The sequence below is a fragment of the Petromyzon marinus genome, chromosome 15 (assembly GCF_048934315.1).
Source record: "Petromyzon marinus isolate PM22_M1 ecotype Great Lakes invasive population chromosome 15, UKy_Petmar_22M1.pri1.0, whole genome shotgun sequence".
NCBI classification, from domain to species: domain Eukaryota; kingdom Metazoa; phylum Chordata; class Hyperoartia; order Petromyzontiformes; family Petromyzontidae; genus Petromyzon; species Petromyzon marinus.
In genome coordinates, this window is record NC_133681.1 from 10,529,628 (window position 1) to 10,546,331 (window position 16,704).

The 16,704-nt window shown below is 44.6% G+C and overlaps 2 long non-coding RNA genes across 2 annotated transcripts; one reads left to right on the top strand and one right to left on the bottom strand.

Annotated features, from left to right (window-relative positions):
• The first annotated feature begins 420 nt into the window (after positions 1-420).
• On the top strand, positions 421-12,093 carry LOC142924645 (uncharacterized). Its single transcript, XR_012941757.1, has 2 exons — positions 421-10,903; positions 11,937-12,093. It is a non-coding gene; the product is annotated as an uncharacterized LOC142924645 (long non-coding RNA).
• LOC142924646 (uncharacterized) lies at positions 11,856-12,543 on the bottom strand. The gene is made up of 2 exons (XR_012941758.1): positions 12,241-12,543; positions 11,856-12,164 (listed from the first exon to the last, which is right to left on the bottom strand). It is a non-coding gene; the product is annotated as an uncharacterized LOC142924646 (long non-coding RNA).
• Between the last annotated feature and the right edge of the window lie 4,161 nt (positions 12,544-16,704).

Genomic DNA, 16,704 nt, shown 5'->3' on the forward strand with positions numbered 1-16,704 from the left:
AGCCGTGCCTAGGGTCGCAGAGAGTTCATGTTAGCCTAGATATAGGTGAGTCAAAAAAAAAACCTCAACCATTTATTCTGCATCTTCTAGCGTTAAAGTTCGAAATTCGACAACAGGAGTAGGCTAAACTATCGATTCTCGTGTTTACTCCAATTGTAGGCGAGGCCACGAGCTACATCAGGAACTATTGCCCATTTGCTAATCCAATACTGAATGTTAATTCATCTTTAATAAGTGTCTGTACAACCTGACCGAAGCATATGACAAACACAGAATTTTACTAAAGTCAAAACGACTTCCCTAACCTTAGCACATAGGCGAATAATAGGGCAGTGTTGAATCAAGGGCAATGGAAGAGGAGCAGAGGCGCCTTTGTCTAAATCGTAGCGTGAGAGAGAGGCAACACTGAATGCAGCGTGTGAAACTGACCTCGGCACGCTCGAGATAAGAGTGGAAAGAATCAGAGCCGACTCATTATTGCTGCCACCTGTACTCACAAGGCTGAGAACCGATAGATAACACTTCTCCACCGCAGCCAGACGGAATGACGAAATTAATGAGGAGCCTTGAGATGCATGGCGGTGTAGTCCGGATAAAGGTGCAGCCCTGAAGCAAGGACGGGACAGACCCCATTGGGTGTTTGTGCTAAAGCTAGCAGTTGCACGATAATGGGGCAGAGACTGAGACAGACAGCGAGAGAGTGGGACAGGGAGTTTCATTTAAAGGCGCCATGAGCTATGTCCTGCTGGCATGACCTTGCAGATACTTGAGACCGGGGGCCAGGGAAAAAGAGTGTCTCCCGGCCGCCTTTGTCTCCCTGCCGTACATGATGAGAGTAAACATATGCTTAAGAGAGCACTTTCCATGGAGCTAAAGTCAAGCGCCACGAGGGAAGACTGACACAGCAAACAAGCAAACCTCGAGTCACGTGCAGAATCATAACTGTAAGTCTGTGATGAAAATGTTAACTTAAGAAAAACTTAACCATTTCTCCGTGCGTCGGTAAAGGTCGTATGAGGGAACGTCGCGCCTCCCTCCAGGTTGCGCAACACAGACAAAGGCGCCTGTGAGATGATTTGTAACACCTGCTGTTTTTTTGATGGTCTATGGAAAGAGGAATCAATAGAACAAGGCCGTAAATGACGCACACAAGGATACACATACACAAGGACACACAGACGGACACACGCTCCAGACCACGACACATAGATAAATCCAAAAGAAGCCCCACCTTGTGGGGAGGAGTCAAGAGGAAGGATTTTGGCATAAAAGAGGACGCTGCCGCATTGAAAGGTCAGTTTGGCCGGCTCATCGGAGTCCGGTTCGGCTTGGCTGAGCTCAGCTCAGCTGAGCCCATCAGCTGAGCTCGCCATCTCATCAGCAAGAGTTCGACCTGCGGGTCGGCTCAGGAGCGAGCTGCGACCAGTGGGTCGGCTCGACTCATCAGTTCGTCCGGAACTCAGCTGAGTTCGGTCGGCTCACCGGAGCTGGCCCATCGGGGCTCAACTCATCGGAGCGGCTCCCCATCTCATCTGCAGGCAGGCAAGACCCACTTGACAGCTCAACTCACCCCTGCGTGGGTCATCCTCTGCTGACGCAGAGGTCTCTGCCACCCGCCGGGGTGGCGAGGGTTGCTGTTTAGCGACAAGGCTACGAACGTGTATTGCCAGCTGCCAAGCCGACGTCACCTCCCGCGCACGCTACGAGCGTGCTGTGTACGCCATCGCAACTACAACAACGTGGGCCAGCTGCCAAGCCGACATCACCTCCCGCACACGCTACGAGCATGCTGTGTACGCCATCGCAACTACAACAACGTTAACCAGTGTGGGCCGAGCCTAATCAACTGATCTGTATGACGCACACTGCTCCACTACACGACAAATCAGGCATTCGCTTGACCTAAAGACTCAACTCCAAACACTGACTATTCAAAACAATTCATATCACTCAAACATACACGGGTCCTTAACCAGAAGCCAATACTCAAGTCCATAGGCAATCAGTGGTTGTGAAGGCATTGCGGCAGATCGAGTGAACACTCCATCGTTTATAAGTATATTCGTAATATTTCCTCCTTAATATTTTGTTTTGGGCTGTACTTCTAATCGCATAAGTACCAATCGATCCATCAATACGAATGAATCCTTGACACCTTCACCACGGAGCTACGCTCACGTGGGGGGGGAATAGCGTTTCCAACCGGCTTCCTTATCAGGCGATCTGGTCCACAATTAATTAAACGTTAGTCCAATATAAGGATATCAGGGGAGAGAGCACACCCCACCGCACCCCCTCACCCTAAGCCATTGCGGTAATCATATAAATCTACCCGATGGATCTGTTGAGATATTTGTGCCTTTGGGAATAATAACTGTTTTTGATCGCCTTTTTCGTATTAATATCGTCATATAATCTTTAAGTACTTCTCGTTACTGATCGCGCACGTACTCGCGTACTCTACAGAATAATCAACTGTTCCATGACCTAATGTGCTAACAACTTGATAAGGGTTGCTTATAGGTCTATGCATAAGTACGGTACTGTGTGTGCAAATTCTAGTATAACCTCATAATAGAGTAAATTCCAGTATAATATTTCATAATAGAGTGAATTCCAGTATAATCTCTCAAAATAGAGTGAATTCCAGCATAATCTTTCATAAAAGAGTGAATTCCAGTATAATCTCTCATAATAGAGTGAATTCCAGTATAATCTTTCTTAATATTGTGAATTCCAGCATAACCTCATAATAGAGTGAATTCCAGAATAATCTCTCATAATAGAGTGAATTCCAGTATAATCTTTCATAATAAAGTGAATTCCAATATAATCTTTCAGAATAGAGTATCAAGTTTTGTCGTGTTTAGATGTTTTAACGACTCTCTCTCTCACCAACAGCTCGCGTGACGCGGCGGAGTTAACCACAGGTGCTGTTGTCAAAGTGAAACAACCCAGTCATTGATGAGACTGTGTTGATACTGTGTTGTAATTCCAAGCCGAGAGTTGTATCTTTTAGAGTTAAGGTTTAATTAGAAGTTAATTGATTAATGCAGAAGTGGTCATGTGATTCTTTCCTGAAATCTATGCATAAGATCTGGTTCTGCGATGAGATATGAACTTGGTGCCCTTACATAAACACTGTAACTGAGATATGAACTTGGGGACCTTACATTAAATACTCTAATTGAGACCTGAACTTGGGGACCTAACATAAACTCGAATCCATACTTGGTAAATGCTAAAGCGAGAATCATTGTATTATCCTGATCGATAATACAAAGTTAAACCACGAAGCCGAGTTGACTCTTGACACTAGCATAACTGCATACGATTAATTGCATTATCCCGATTGATAACACCACCTCGTCAACGAGGCGGGGCCTGATTATCATAAAGACTGTCATTGACATAACCACACCCACTCGTATAGTTAATACGATTATCTCTCGAATTAGCATAATTTATACGCATAATTACCTAAATTAACATTTTAGGATATAATGCAAATTTCATTTAATTTTCATTATTTTTCATCAATTTTCATAACACCCACATATACAACAAATTGGGGGCTCGTCCGGGATCTCTCGCAGACAGTTTATGCTTGATTTAAGGAACGAATCACTGTTATATTAACCAAGGTTTTGTGAATAAACATTGCCCTGTGACTGTAAATTGATGTAAAACAAACAAAAAACGCACTCTGAAGGAAAATACCAGAGTAGCAGAGTATAACAAAGATAGTTGGAGTAAGATTATTTGCTCGAGTTGAACCAACACATCCTATGATACAAATGTTTTTATACGTGCTCTGAGGTGAAATTCCAGAGTAACTAACGCCGCACATGAGAGGTCGAAATTAAGATACACTCTTAGGTCTATTAACTACACCCCATAATAGTGGACCTCCGAGGAGGAGATGGAATCTATGGAAAAACAATATCGTGAATTTGTGTTAAAGCGTACTGGACGGACTGCTAGAGAGCAGACAGAGCAGAGAGACATATGGGAGGGGAGACATATAGAAGATGTTAAGGCACATAGAGGGAAACTACTTAAGGATGTGATGAAATGTAGCAAAGCCAAACGTGACGTAAAAATTGCAGAAATAGCGAGGATAGACTCATATCTCCTCACACAGACAGACAGAGAAAGATTATGGAATGAGGTAAAATTTGAAAGGGAAAGAGAGGAGAAACTTTCCCTAATAGAGGAGGTAGAGCGTCTGCACGCCCTCGTGAGAGAGAAAGAATCGGCACTAGTTGCACCAGCAAAACCCCCAGATGTTGATACACATAACACATACGGGAGTGGCAGTTTACCACACTCCGAGCCACGCGGACGTAACCCAGGGACAGGTCCCACAGGAGGGGTGGCTACCAATCAAAGTGGTTTTGACAGAGATTCCCCCTCACGGCCCGAGAGAGGGGAGGGAGAGATACGGATGAAAACAGGAAAACATGAGGCTGACCACCTCGAGGTTAGAGAGAGACAAGAGATTAACACTAAGTCACCAGGATATTCAGTACGAATAGTACCAAAAAGGGCGGAGCTGGGGCGAGACGAGCTTCATGACAGAGACAGCTCACCAGAAAGACACATTCCACGCAAGCACGATCGACGTGGAACCTACAGCAGGGGTCACTCTCCAGAGAGAGGCACATCACGCAAACATGACCAATCAGATACAGATAGCTCAGACAGCTCACCAGAGAGACGCACGACACGTAAAAATCACCGACGCAAAACCACCCGCGCCACAGATGACAAACACAGGAATCCCGACAACCATGAAGCACGAGACAAATATAAACACAGCACATCACCTAGCAGCCACCACACATGTAGTAGACGGCATGAAGGTCAAGGACAAAAACACTCACCACATAGACACAGCTCAAGGAGATCACGCCCACCAACCCACAAGCATGGATCACAAGACCCACATAAGAGAAACAAGGGACACAAGCCACGGAACAGATACGAATCTTCGGACAGAGGGAGATCACGAAACAGACACAGGAAACATGACAGTAGTGATAGCGAAGGCAGGGACAGCTCGAGTGAGCACTCAGGAACAGACGCCACCGACGACGATCAACACACTTTCAATAGTAAAACCCTCAAACTAATGGACAAAGCACTCGTGAGAATTCCCTATTTCGATCCACACAACAAGAACAGGAATATACACACTCACATCGCAACAGTAGAAGCAGAAGCAATGATCCGGGGTCTGAGTAAATCAGCAGAAAAGGCGTGTTTATTATCAAGGAGCCTACATGAATCCGCCAGACTATGGGTAACATCCCTGCCAAATAGGGTCAAGAGTGATTTTAAACAATTGAGCCGAGCAGTAATTAAGAGATTTGGGGAATACTCCACACGATCCGAAGGATTGAACGCAGCAAAATTGATGACTCAGCGTGTAGACGAAGACCCACGAGATTATCTCCTACGCTTCAAGAGAGCATATTACGCAGGTGACTTGGACAACGCCCAGGAAGAAGGGAAAATATTAAAAGTTATGTTCTTCCAATCACTAAGACCTGAAATAATGAGAATGGTAGGAATGATACTGGACCCCGAGACTGCCTCCCTGCGCCAGATCGAAAGTAAAGCCCACAATGCCTGGGTGAATGAACGGAGAACCATTAGCATTGCCAAAACACACATCATCACCAAAGATAAAGAATGCCTCGATCTGGAGGGAAGCGAATTACCAAGAAATAATAATAACACCACACGGGACGGACATGAAACCCCCCAGGAGAGGGCGCCAAATCCACTAGAATTAACACCCATCAGCAACACGCTGAATTACGTTCCACGTGGGGAGAGAAGCGAGGCCAGAGGAACCTGGCACCCACGGCCGTCACAGCCCTGGAATACAGAAGAGGGCGGATCTTGGAACTATGGAAGAGAGAGAAGCGAGGCCAGAGGAACCTGGCACCCACGGCCCTGGAATACAGAAGAGGGTGGATCCTGGAACTATGGAGGAGGGAGAGCGAGTGATGGGTCATACCTACCCCGCGGAGGCCGACGCCCACCGAGCCAATCACCATATCGTCTCCGACTGCCGCCTTCACTAGCAATAGGGCATAGACCACAGTCAACCAACAGGAGTCGATACGCCCACCACAGTTGGATGGAAAGAGAACACCAAGAGAGTATGAAGACTCCCATGCAAACAGCAAAGGCAATAATACCAACAGTACACACACAGGAAGGGGAAACACCCAACGCAAAGATAGCCCAAGTGAACATAAGAAACTCAAGAAACCCCAAAGCAGTCACCGAAGTGGTACCAGAGGGTAAAGGGTACCATCTGGGGAAATTAATTCCCGTAGGACGAGTCGGACGAGTCCACGTGGAAGTAATACTGCAAGACACCCTGACCAGCCAGGGCCTTTGTGATACTGGAGCAGTAATATCCATGATATCCAAAGACCTATTTGATGAACTCCAGACTGCCCTCCTGAGGAAGAATGAAACACTACAGATGATGCCAAGTAGGCTTACCTACTCAGGATGCGAAGGGACCCACATGCGACCATTGGGCAAGTTCATGATGAAGCTCACGTTCAACAAAATCAACATGAGCCATCCACTATATGTCGTACAGAACCCAGGAAAAGAGCTGATCATTGGGATCGAACTACTGAATCGCCTTAAACCCATTATGAACCTTGAATCCCGACAAATATGGGCACAGTCAATGCCGGAGCAGCATAAGGATCCAGAAGATGAAGAAGTCGGAAAATACTCTACGGGAATTCAAACGATAACACAAGAACCCAACGACCTGTCACAGACAATCAAGAACGAAACCAAGCGTCCAGCAGAAATACAGACCACTCAACTACTGACCAACAGACTGGGAAAGGACTTTGGGGAAGCCGACATACGACCAGTAGTTCCCAAGGACTGTCCCCTCATGGAGTATATACCGCCCACTAGTGGCCACACAGGTGAACAGGGGACTGGTGAAGGAGAACCCAAGGCCAGGAGTATATTCCCCTCGGGTGAAGCAAATACACATATTTACGAAAATCGCCACGTGTGGCAGCCAGGAGCAGAATCACGCCGATTCCCAATTCCACGGAAAGCACCCACGACCTACCAAAATAATTACACCCACAGAGGACAGGGTAACCATCCCGCGAGGCAATGGCCCACAGGCTGGGAGCGATCATACTGTGCAAAGACACATATTTACGAAAACCGCGGCATGTGGCGACCGAGAGCAGAATCATGCCGGTTCCCAATGCCACAACACACGAAAGGTCAAACACAATCTGTCCACTTCCGATCGATCCCACCACCAGCTTTACCAGGAGAGAGCAGAGGCATGAGAAATAGGGAGACAGGCGTGAGCTTGGCTGAGAGACAAAAAGTAACACGGGCACGTGATGAATCGCTCACAGGGGTTGAGAGGAAGCTTTCAATGAGAGAGGTGTCCACTGAGCTGAGGAAAAATCACAGCCCCGTTAAAGAAATTAAGAAAACTGCTGGTGAACAGGAAAATCAGGAGAGTGATGATTGGGAAAAATTAAATGCGTCGGGCACCAGTTCTGATAATGTGGTGGAGAACGCAAGTGTTGCACCCGTAATTGACACACATATCGAACCGGAAAACATAATTGCATTGAAGTATGATCCGACAGGAGATGATAACCAACTGTAGGGAGGAGAAGTAAAACCTGATTGTCTTGTTAATGGAAATGCCACCCCTTGTGTCGCGAAATTGCGTGGTGGTACTGCGAGTGTGGCAGAGAAAAGTGCTACAGAGACTTACAAGCATAAGTCTTTGAGTGGAAAATTATGCTCTGGCACACTAAGGAGGGATGGAGATCAGAGTGTTGAAATGGAGGAGATGAAGATCCATGACGGATCGGGAATTTTGTTGAAATACAGAGTACTCAGAGGCACGGAATCGAATCGTGGCCCAGAAACAAATCGACTTCCGCAGTCAACCGATGTACACAGGGCTGAGGAGAATGCAAATGACCCCGACAATCGAGCACGGAAGCTCGTGGTGTTTACTGATCCTGGTTATGCACAGCATAATTTCACGCCACATAATTCCAGATGACAAGAGAGGGATAAAAAAATGACTGATACAAACCAGTAAACTGTACTCATTTGGCGAAAGCCATAACGACGATGAACCCGGATGATGATGCTGTGATGTGGCATGGAAAGGTCACAGGTTACACTAAAATACCTGGCCATGAGAGAAATGATGATATACTCTTGACCAAAGGTGGCAATAAGGTTGCCAATAACTTGGTAAACATGTTGCAAAGAAGTAGAATGAGGGAAACGGTGTGCCACCGTGTTCGAAACCGCTATCCAGCTATTCTCAGGAACTAAAAACAAATCGCTGTCTTACAATAATTGATAAGAACCGATGTAACGTGTTGCCTTAATATTTTTCGTCTTTTCTTATTTCAAATGTAATCATGCTAAGTTGTGACACGTACGAGCGTGTTGTAAGGAAATAATTCCGAGCTTGAGGACTGTCGATGGTTCAAGATGGAAAAAGGCATGTCTTTTTTAAAAAAATAACCCGTGGCCATTTGACCACGATTCATTTTTAAAGGGGCGGAATGTTGGATATGCGCCCTTTTACAAAATTTATATTAACAAGAAATTTGCTTATACATATATACATTTTTTTTCGAAATAATTAAGGAATAAAAACATAAGAGCATAGTAACTGAAAAACAACACGTAAGCCAAAAAGACGCCTTGTCCTCCCGTAGCGGGTGAAAACGGAGATAAGAGCGTGCCAACAAACTCAGCAGCAGACCTTGGCAATAATTGGGTTGGGGAAAAGGCAATGCAATTATCACAGGCTATCTGTGTGCAAGGTAGGGCTAACCTAAACAAACCGCACGTGGAGGCCATGAGAGGGCCGTTGTTTTGAAATTAAATAATGAGGCAGACAGAACACTGACACTAACACTCCACCTTATAATTAAATAAAAAAATAATAATAGGCTCCAAGGACAACCTTCCAACCTCAGCACGGGCCGCTTAAAAAAAAAACACAGCTGAGAACAAGCGGTGCCTAGGGTCGCGGAGAGTTCACGTTAGCCTAGATATAGGTGAGTCAAAAAAAAACTCAACCATTTATTCTGCATCTTCTAGCGTTAAAGTTCGAAATTCGACAACAGGAGTAGGCTAAACCATCAATCCTCGTGCTCGCTCCAATTGGAGACAAGGCGACGAGCTACATCAGGAACTATTGCCCATTTGCTAATCCAATACTGACCAAAGCATATGACAAACACAGAATTTTACTAAAGTCAAAACGAATTCCCTAACCTTAGCACATAGGCGAATAATAGGGCAGTGTTGAATCAAGGGCAATGGAAGAGGAGCAGAGGCGCCTTTGTCTAAATCGTAGCGTGAGAGAGAGGCAACACTGAATGCAGCGTGTGAAACTGACCTCGGCACGCTAGAGATAGGAGTGGAAAGAATCAGAGCCGACTCATTATTGCTGCCACCTGTACTCACAAGGCTGAGAACCGATAGATAACACTTCTCCACCGCAGCCAGACGGAATGACGAAATTAATGAGGAGCCTTGAGATACATGGCGGTGTAGTCCGGATAAAGGCGCAGCCCTGAAGCAAGGGCGGGAGAGACCCCATTGGGTGATTGTGCAAAAGCTAGCAGTTGCACAATAATGGGGCAGAGACTGAGACAGACAGCGAGAGAGTCGGACAGGGAGTTTAATTTGAAGGCGCCATGAGCTATGTCCCGCTGGAATAGCCTTGCAGATACTTGAGACCGGGGGCCAGGGAAAAAGAGTGTCTCCCGGCCGCCTTTGTCTCCCTGCCGTACATGATGAGAGTATACATATGCTTAAGAGAGCACTTTCCATGGAGCTAAAGTCAAGCGCCACGAGGGAAGACTGACACAGCAAACAAGCAGACCTCGAGTCACGTGCAGAATCATAACTGTAAGTCTGTGATGAAAATGTTAACTTAAGAAAAACTTAACCATTTCTCCGTGCGTCGGTAAAGGTCGTATGAGAAAATGTCGCCCCTCCCTCCAGGTTGCGCAACACAGACAAAGACGCCTGTGAGATGATTTGTAACACCTGCTGCTTTTTTGATGGTCTATGGAAAGAGGAATCAATAGAACAAGGCCGTAAATGACGCACACAAGGATATACATACACAAGGACACACAGACGGATACATGCTCCAGACCACGACACACCGATAAATCCAAAAGAAGCCCCACCTTGTGGGGAGGAGTCAAGAGGAAGGATTTTGGCATAACAGAGGATGCTGCCGCATTGAAAGTTCAGTTCGGCCGGCTCATCGGAGTCTGGTTCGGCTCGGCTGAGCTCAGCTCAGCTTAGCCCATCAGCTGAGCTCGCCATCTCATCAGCAAGAGTTCGACCTGCAGGTCGGCTCTGGAGCGAGGTGCGACCAGCGGGTCGGCTCGACTCATCAGCTCGTCCGGAACTCAGCTGAGTTCGGTCGGCTCACCGGAGCTGGCCCATCGGGGCTCAACTCTTCGGAGCGGCTCCCCATCCCATCTGCAGGCGGGCAAGGCCCGCTTGACAGCTCAACTCGCCCCTGCGTGGGTCATCCTCTGCCGACACGGAGGTCTCTGCCGCCCGCGGGGTGGCGAGGGTCGCTGTTTAGCGACAAGGCTACGAACGTGTATCGCCAGCTGCCAAGCCGACGTCACCACCCGCGCACGCTACGAGCGTGCTGTGTACGCCATCGCAACTACAACAACGTGGGCCAGCTGCCAAGCCGACATCACCTCCCGCGCACGCTACGAGCGTGCTGTGTGCGCCATTGCAACTACAACAACGTGTCAGCTGGTCAGCCTACGTCAACCAGTGTGGGCCGAGCCTAATCAACTGATCCGTATGACGCACACTGCTCCACTACACGACAAATCAGGCATTCACTTGACCTAAAGACTCAACTCCAAACACTGACTATTCAAAACAAACATACACGGGTCCTTAACCAGAAGCCAATACTCAAGGCCATAGGCCATCAGTGGTTGTGAAGGCATTGCGGCAGATCGAGTGAACACTCCATCGTTTATAAGTATATTCGTAATATTTCCTCCTTAATATTTTGTTTTGGGCTGTACTTCTAATCGCATAAGTACCAACCGATCCATCAATACGAATGAATCCTTGACACCTTCACCACGGAGCTACGCTCACGTGGGGGGGGGAATAGCGTATCCAACCGGCTTCCTTATCAGGCGATCTGGTCCACAATTAATTAAACGTTAGTCCAAGATAAGGATATCAGGGGAGAGAGCACACCCCACCGCACCCCCTCACCCTAAGCCATTGCGGTAATCATATAAATCTACCTGAAGGATCTGTTGAGATATTTGTGCCTTTGGGAATAATAACTGTCTTTGATCGCCTTTTTCGTATTAATATCGTCATATAATCTTTAAGTACTTCTCGTTACTGATCGCGCACGTACTCGCGTACTCTACAGAATAATCAACTGTTCCGTGACCTAATGTGCTAACAATGTGATAAGGGTTGCTTATAGGTCTATGCATAAGCGCGGTACTGCGTGTGCAAATTCTTGTATAATCTCATAATAGATTAAATTCCAGTATAATCTTTCATAATAGAGTGAATCCCAGTATAATCTCATAATAGAGTGAATTCCAGCATAATCCTTCATAATAGAGTGAATTCCAGTATAATCTCTCATAATAGAGTGAATTCCAGTATAATATTTCATAATATAGTGAATTCCAGCATAACCTCATAATAGAGTGAATTCCAGAATAATCTTTCATAATAGAGTGAATTCCAGTATAATCTTTCATAATAAAGTGAATTCCAATATAATCTTTCAGAATAGAGTATCAAGTTTTGTCGTGTTTAGATGTTTTAACGACTCTCTCTCTCACCAACAGCTCGCGTCACGCGGCGGAGTTAACCACAGGTGCTGTTGTCAAAGTGAAACAACCCAGTCATTGATGAGACTGTCTTGATACTGTGTTGTAATTCCAAGCCGAGAGTTGTATCTTTTAGAGTTAAGGTTTAATTAGAAATAAATTGATTAATGCAGAAGTGGTCGTGTGATTCTTTCCTGAAATCTACGCATAAGATCTGGTTCTGCGATGAGATATGAACTTGGTGACCTTACACAAACACTCTGAGATATGAACTTGGGGACCTTACATTAAAATACTCTAATTGAGACCTGAACTTGGCGACCTAACATAAACACACTAATCCATACTCAGTAAATGTTAAAGCGAGAATGATATGAACTTGGGGACCTAACATAAACTCTAATCCATACTTGGTAAATGCTAAAGCGAGAATCATTGTATTATCCTGATCGATAATACGAAGTTAAACCACGAAGCCGAGTTGACTCTTGACACTAGCATAACTGCATACGATTAATTGCATTATCCCGATTGATAACACCACCTCGTCAACGAGGCGGGGCCTGATTATCATAAAGGCTGTCATTGACATAACCACACCCACTTGTATAATTAATACGATTATTTCTCGAATTAGCATAATTTATACGCATAATTGCACAACTTAACATAATTTCGGATATATGCAAATTTTATTTAATTTTCATTATTTTTGATCAATTTTCATAACACCCACATATACAACAATCCGGACCCTGACGCCTGTATATTTGGATGTTGCATGTTCTCCCTGTGGTCGTGTGGATATTTCTGGGTCCACCGGTTCTTCCCTCCACATTTTAAAACATGCGTTGAGAGTATAGTATTTTTGCTGATATACATTTCCACATTATAAGCCACATTCGTTGAGATGTAATTTAAGGTCAGGTCGCTTCTGAAAACAACTATATAGCTCTATAGGCCTTACCTGGTAAAATAAAACAGTTTAATAACTAATTTCATCCATTCTAGAAAAACCTTTTCTAAATATGGCCTGTTCATGTGTTTGATTCCCCTCTAAGGTTTGCATGATTGTGCTTCAAACGGATCTCAATTTATATGCATGTGACATGCCGATGTGTCTGCAATTCCAGTCATTTCATCACCCTTTTGGAATAGATGATTGAGGTATATTTCATGCACCTCAATTCTCAAGAAAGAGATTGTATCCTGTTAATATTGTAATTAGTCCATACAACTATATTATTAAATATATACATGATTTGTGCTCTGTAACCAATTTTACATCTGAAAAGTAATATCCTGGAACATATAGTGCCCTATGCACTAGAATAGAAAACACTGTTAAGTATGAGAAACATTTGTATAAGTAGTCTCCCCACATGTATGTAGAATTGCTGACCATGTCGAAAGGCCCTGAAGCAAGGTGTACATTTAATATTTATGGCATTGTGTAATCCTAACATTAATTATTTAGGGGTATGTCATTTGGACATACAGTGGTTATTATATATCCTTAGTGTATCTTGTCACGTGACCCTTTGCTTGGCAAATGACCAGACCATGCATAAAGTATATTCTTATAAATTATTGTTTCTTTTTGGTTAGATTATGCAGGTATAATGTCACTATTTTATATATATAACCCTCCACCACACGACGAAGCCAAAAAAAACAAAGTTGGACAAATATGTGCATGGAAAAATATGCCAATAGTTTTGCGTTTTCAACAAACCAGAATGTTGAAACAGCGAGCTCAGTGAAATCTGATGATGCTGGATACAATCTCCAACGCAACGTCGTGTAAAATTGTTAACATTTTGATCGCTTTTTATTAATCACATTGGTCATGAAAGCATACGTATTAAATTAAGGTAGATTCTGGCTAAATATGAAATGAAGAGACACAATGAGTTGTGTATACAGTATAATATGTATTCTGCGGATGAATATATACTCCAGTAAGTACACCGGACATATTGGATCAACCCTTTTGTTATTCCAAACCAATTCGGTCATGGTAGCAATTGATAAGAATTAAAGTATGTGTGTTGAACTTCTTTCGCACCGTACGTAGCCAACCACGCCATTCAGATGTGCAGGGAATTATATGAAAGTGCTCCTGAATGTTATATTTAATCCATGTGGAGAACGCAAGTAACAGAATGAATCCTCCACAATAACAAAAACATATAAAAGTATATTTTAGCCATCCCATCAACCAAATTACCTTATTGTAGCTGCCAAAAAAACTGCACAGACACATACACTAAATCGCCACTCTTTGCAGGTGGGGAACATACATTGGGACTGTAGCATGACTTCCCACAGCTTGTGGCATGTCACAGGGTCTGCAAAATGGCGAGGAAATAATCCCTTATCTGTTGCCTGTGTGCATGCGGATGTTAAATACTTGCTTGGATGAAGAATTAGCCTGGGGCGATTCGGGGGGAAAAAAACTTCCCACGAGGCTATGGCACATAATTGCCTGTAGTCTGGTTTGAGGCCATGAGCAGATTATAGGCTACCCTCATAACTCTGCAACAAATTGCAGCATTAAATCCAGTTTAAAACATGTTGACCACGGTGTGAACCCTTGCTTTGAAATATGTTTAATATCCCATATAGAAATACAAAATCCAGTTATTGTGAGTCTTTCTCTTAGTACCCATGACGCTATCTGGAAATATACAAATACGGTAAAATGGTTTTGAGAATTGAATGTCAGAAATGTACGCAGATTCACGCATATTACTGTATTTTTTTTAAATGTTGAAACAGATCAACGTGAATGGACCATACCTTTGATTGGTACTAACGATATTATATTAACGCCGAGTATCATTGCATATGCTTTGGTATGTTATCAATCTGTCAACAGTCCCTTGTTTGACATATATTGTGATCCCTATCTCGATCTTATGCAAATAATTAAAAAAAACAATTACTTTTATGTTATCAGAATATTTAATGAAGGACTTGCATATGTATTCCCAGCATAAATTAAACCAAGGGAGATTGTACACACGCAAATGAGGAATTTTTAATAAGATACAAATTGTTGATTAATAATGCAATTCCCAGGTGGTTTTATGAATTATATTTGATTAAAGTACTCAAACAATAACAGGATTTAATAATGTTTAAAATCAAAGTTATTGTGCGATTTATTTATATTTAGGGGCCATCCATTGAGTACGTACGCAAAAATCTGTCAAAACTTGATCCCTCTCCCCTCCCTGTACGCACGCAGACTTTTTACACCCCCCCCCCCCGACCCCGAATCCGACAGAACGGCCGAATCCACGCAGACACGATCAAGGATTAATAATATTAACATGTTTAAGCAAACAGATAGTCCACCACCGGACTATCTAACTCATTTAAAGGCCAATGTAGACAAATAATTATTATCAAGGCTTCACCCCCCCCACCCCCGTTTCCTATGCTACGTACATTGTCAGTAGACCACGCATACGCAAGCGTACGCATTTTGGTTAACCCCCCCTCCATGCGTATGTACTAAATGGATGCCCCCTTACTATATATTATACAGCAGCATTTTCTCAATATATATGTGTAGTGGTTGATTTCACTCGGACAACTTTTGTCTTTCTTCCAACACTTTATTTACAGTTCTCCACATGCCCTCAATGCTCCACACTTCCCTTGTTGCCACAGCTCGCTCGCCGTGCCTCACTCGACTCGCTCGCCGCCTTTGTCTCTCCAATCTCCACGTCTCCGTCAGCTCCGATGTCTCTGTGCTTACCCCACTGCTGGCAGCTTCGTCCCTGCTCCCCGCTATCACCGTGCTCTCTCCACTGCTAACTGCTTCGTCTCTGCTCTCCACTCTCACTGTGCTCTCTCCACTGCTGGCTACTTCTCTCTTCAGCTGCTCCACGTCTTGCCTCGTTCAGCCCCCGACTCCAACTCCCCGTTTCTCATCACGTCTCCCCAATTTATCCCCGCTCTCATTACACCCCAATTAATTAACCCGCAGTCCCAACGGCGCTCCGCGTGCCCGTGTGCCTGTGACCTCGCCAGACTTCAAGACGCCACCTCAGCCCTGACAACAACACCAGCCAATCACACTCCAGCCCTGACAACAACACCAGCCAATCACAGCCGTCCTTGGCTCCCCAGCTTAATTGGCCTAATCGTTACCTCCTCGTCCCAATATGACCCCGACTGTCCTGCCCCTGCGCAATCTCACCAATTACCCCCATGCGCCTATTTATTCCACTACATATGTATGGTGCCTCTTTCATAATGATAAAGATATAAATTATGATTTAGATTCCTTCACCACCTGCCTGATTTGAGCTTTTGTGCTTACCTACAATAATCACCCAGGAATGTCTGTCCTTAACGCTCGTGACGTCGCTCTACGTCGACCAGCCCCCCTCATTAATAATCATGAGCAGGTGACATCCTCCACATGGACACCCCCCCCCCCCATTCATAATAAAAAGGATTATAGCCTTAGAATGAAATAGGTCTGTGTCACCGCGGCCTTACAAATTGCACACTAATTGATGCAATGAATATCACGTCGCGGTCTGCTTTTCGCTTGCAAGTTTCAGATCTAATGCAATACACCCGTCCTTGGACGGGCAAAAGACTAGTGAGAATATAAACGGTGCTAAGATGTTTTGTATTGTAGGTTATTTGTTTCCGTGAGGCAGCCACCCGCACAAACAAGTGCTGCGAGTAGCGTCTAACTGGGTCGCCCTGCGTGAGAGTGAAAATGCATTATCAGGTCGCATTCATTGCACACAAAGTGCTT